Consider the following 4,273-nt stretch of genomic DNA (forward strand, 5'->3'; position numbering starts at 1 on the left):
CAAATAGCCCTAAGTTCTAGTTTCGTAATGCGTGTTGACAAAATTCATACTTAAATCTGAAAATTGTTCAGTCTTACTATGTCTTTTTCCTGTAAAGTATCCAATATTAAACCCTTCAAATGTTTGCAGCTCATTCCAAGGTAAAGTACCACACTATTTGTGCAATATCCGCCAGTGGCAACATCAAATGTACATGTACAACAAACAAGGTCATGAATTATCGTCATAATGCATACTTAGATCTTTATATGTACATTTAAATAGTAACATGAAATGGATTCAGAATTATTTAGTGCTAAGGATCAGTTCCCACCACCATACGTCAAATTATTCCACCTATACACGTTATATAGATATTTGTCTACCTATTAAAAGTAGTATAATATGGATATCAAATACACCTTATCACTTTTTGTCCACCATTACTGAACATCTCAAAGGTTCCCGTAAAATTTTGACATCACGATAGAAAATGTTTTGATGCCACATGGCACATAGGAAAAATGATTGTTGTACATGTTGTATGAAGTCAATAGTTCGGGAGCGTAGCTATTATCCGACACCCCGAAATTTCGACTGTCCGAATGTCCAATAATCCGATGGTCCGACAGTCCGTTTATCCAACAGTCTGATGGTTCGACACGAAGCCGTGCTGCTGCAAAGGATATGGATCTCGTCACCATATAAGCTTATTAGTATACTGTTGAAACACGAGCAGTGTTTAAAATTTTAAAAATGGAATGCGTTGTAATGGGATCCAAATTAAATCCTATACTGTTTGAACAATTAATCTAAGATTCCAATCCTGTTCATCATGTTCTTCTTCTTCTTTCTGTAACTTCCTCCTGTGGTTAGGTCTAAGCACATGAATTGCTTGATTTTTACAGTGGGCTTATATTACACGGACGAAAATAGCTAAAATCACTTTGGTATTTTACAGTATAAAATGCACTTGCTTATCAAAAACGATGGGCTTATATTACACAGAAGATATTAAAAGTTATTCATTTTATTACTTCGTTTTACGCTGAAGTTTGTAATAGTCTAAAATCTATAATGTTACCGATTCACTTTATGACGAAGTTGATAATGAGAATGTCTGTTTCCATACATGCGCATGTGCGTGCATGTAACACATTATGTGGTTGAATGTGAAATGTCACATGTATTAGATGTATGCTTCTCATATCTGAGGGGCGTTAGCCCCGAAGATATGAGATGACTACATCAGATTGATTTACATAGAAGTATTAAATAATTTTTTTATTTTTTCTCTTGTTCTTAAAAGAGCAATTTAAGTTTTGATAAAATAGAAATAGTGTCATTATCTGTAATTTTCCAGATGCAGTAACACTTTCTTTCAGAAGATGTTTCATAGTTATAGATTTTAAATGAAATCTTAATAGATTGCATCTATTTTTCTGTCCTCAAAATGATACCTTATCACTGCTTTTGTATGGCAATATATATCGCTGTACTATCTTGTCTATTTCTGGTTTAATTGCCAAAACCTGAACTTTTTGCTGATAAATGATAACACTTCTATGTAAATTATAATATGGACCTAAGCATTCCTAGTTATAGAATCATCACAACATGACACCAAATATATAAAAAGAACGGAATGAAGATGGGCAATGACATGAAGACAGTACTTATTCACACACAGCAGACAAAGCAGATAGTAGTTAAGACAGATGGATGCAGTGCTGAAGGTCCAGGGTTCGATTCTGACTCTGGGCGCGAGACATTTCATAAATCAAAACGGAGTTTAAACTTTGGGGCCCCGGTGGTCAAAGTTGCCCCCAACTTTGACCTGGAAATCAATCTGCTGATAACTCTTCATTTTGTCTGTTCCCACCAAGGAGCCCTGTGGTTCTCTACCAGTACTTCTTTCACCATAATAACAGACTTCCCGGTGTCCTAGCGTTACCTTTGTGTTGAGGAGGGGATTGCCCTTGTACATATTGTTGTAAATACATTAGTGACACATCTCCATTAATCCTGATAGGGAGTGTACTCGGATTCCACTGTACCCTCGCAGATTTTGAGGGGTGCTCTGAATAACGAAGTACCAGTATATACATACGACACCACAAGCTCCAACTGAATTATCCTCAATGCGAAGTGAACCCTCTTTTTCCTCACAAGCAAACAGCTCTTCTATAATACGAAGAATATTGTGTGTATAAAAATGTGATGTGAACAAATGTAAGTGAAAATAGTTTCTTAGCCTTCCCCATAAAATTCAAATGGTTGCCCCCAGTATGACACCCGTCAATCAGGGCTCTACATTGCAACGTAAATGTTTTCACATAAAAGATGTCACGTGTAAAATCGTACGTTTATGAACATTACAAATTCCTCTGTCGTTTGATACTTCAAGTTTGATTGAACGGATTTCGTAAATATTGATGTAAATAAAAGCCCTCATTTTAATCATTTAGCTGGCCTTTTACTGTTTTAGCCCCATTCGTCAAAATTCTGTCAATTCCGTTCCACCGTCTTAGGGTATTAGCGGATTCATCGAAGGATTGCCTGTGTGAAAAAATATACCAATTTACAAACGTTACATGTCTATATAGGCATATTTTTCAGAGACAAGTGACCACACATCAGACTATCGGGCTGTCGGATTATAGGACTGTCACCTATAGGATTGTCAGATTATAAGACTGTCGGACTACAGGATTGCCGGATTATGGGACTGTCGGATTAAAGGTCTGATCCCCAATAGTTCAAGTGTCGCAAATTCTCAGCTCAAGTGTCACATATTCCCGATTAGCCATAAGGTCTATACATCATGTACTTTCCTGAAAGTTTTGATGTCACATGAGAAAATGTCTGATGCAAAAGAGCAAAAATGAATGATGTTGTTTAACGTCAATAGCTGAAGTGAAATATCAGATCAAGTGTCATCAAATTCATATAGCAATTAAATCTACAATAAATATTAAGAAATTGAGCAAAGACATGTCGTCCCAGTATAATTTGTCTAAGAAGGTTGGCAAGTCATCTTTTCAGGAGCACGAAAACTCTTATCTTTGTAAAAATGGTAAAATATGATACAGTAGGCTTACTATTTACTTGAATAAGGTAAAATAAGTAATACACTTTTCATGCTTGATATAATTTGTTTCACAAAAACCAATACAGCCAGTTGTCATACATGTATGTGTCACAGTGTAGACCATCTTGACATCACATTTTTACCTTTTAAATATTGATGGGCTGTTTGTTGAGAAGAATATTTGTTTGATGTTTTCTTCATGTTCCTTATGACTGCACTCTGACTGACATTATCTCTACTTTTTTTATGGTTATTTAATTCATTTTTACCATGGATTTTATAGTGCTATATTACAATTCTTGGTTTTGCAAAAATAGCTTACACATTTTTGTACCAGCTCAGACATGTGCTTATAAAGCTTAATTCTTTTTCAGAGTTATTTGCAGAGGAAGCGGTATTCACAGTTCAGCTAATCATGTTTTACGAAGACAGAAGTTTGATCCAGTAAAATTCTGCAAAAGAAATGCATCAACACAGAGTAGTAGTGTATTGGAAACAGTAAATTACCTGATATGGACCCCTGTTTATCAACCAATTAGTGTATTGTTGAGCTGTGCTGCATACATTATTTATTTCTATTATCTTAAAGAAGACCTTTCAAATGTTGAATCTAATTTCAGAAAGATAATCTATGAACAAATTGATCCAGGAAATGAAGAGTATCAGGAAGAAATTCATTTACGGAATTATATAAGATTACGTATCTATAACAACCTCCCAACAGATGATTATGAGAAAAGATTAACACAGCTTGTGAGGGAAAGGAAAGCCAAACAAAATAAAAGATTTGAAAGCCAAGGAATTGGGTCAATGGAATGAAAATATGATATAATGACTTTCTGACCAATCTTTTTCTTTACCATTTTGTAGTACAAATGTATTTTGGTAATTTCAGCATGAACATGATAAATGTGACAATTGTTAGTACTATAGATGTACTGTAATTTTTATGTAAAATATAAATATTTGAAAGAAAATGAAGTAGTTGTCAACTTGTATCTTTTATTATACCCACCCAGCAAACTCCATTGGGCCTTCATTTCTTCTTGAATTCTCTTCAAATTTGAATAAAATTTTACTTGCATTAAAATGTTGAATGAAATTCAACTATGAGAACAATTTGATTAGGGAATAATTCTTAAGAATGAGGACTTCTGTTTTTTCATTGGTGTTTGGTAATAGGATACACGTGCTTGCTCACTA

General features: G+C 34.5%; 1 long non-coding RNA gene across 1 annotated transcript; it reads left to right on the forward strand.

The window, feature by feature from the left end:
* On the forward strand, positions 1–4,051 carry LOC127709200 (uncharacterized). Its single transcript, XR_007985543.1, has 2 exons — positions 1–140; positions 3,445–4,051. It is a non-coding gene; the product is annotated as an uncharacterized LOC127709200 (long non-coding RNA).
* The last annotated feature ends 222 nt before the right edge of the window (positions 4,052–4,273 follow it).

This window comes from Mytilus californianus, unplaced genomic scaffold (assembly GCF_021869535.1).
Source record: "Mytilus californianus isolate M0D057914Y unplaced genomic scaffold, xbMytCali1.0.p SCAF_7, whole genome shotgun sequence".
Classification (NCBI taxonomy): domain Eukaryota; kingdom Metazoa; phylum Mollusca; class Bivalvia; order Mytilida; family Mytilidae; genus Mytilus; species Mytilus californianus.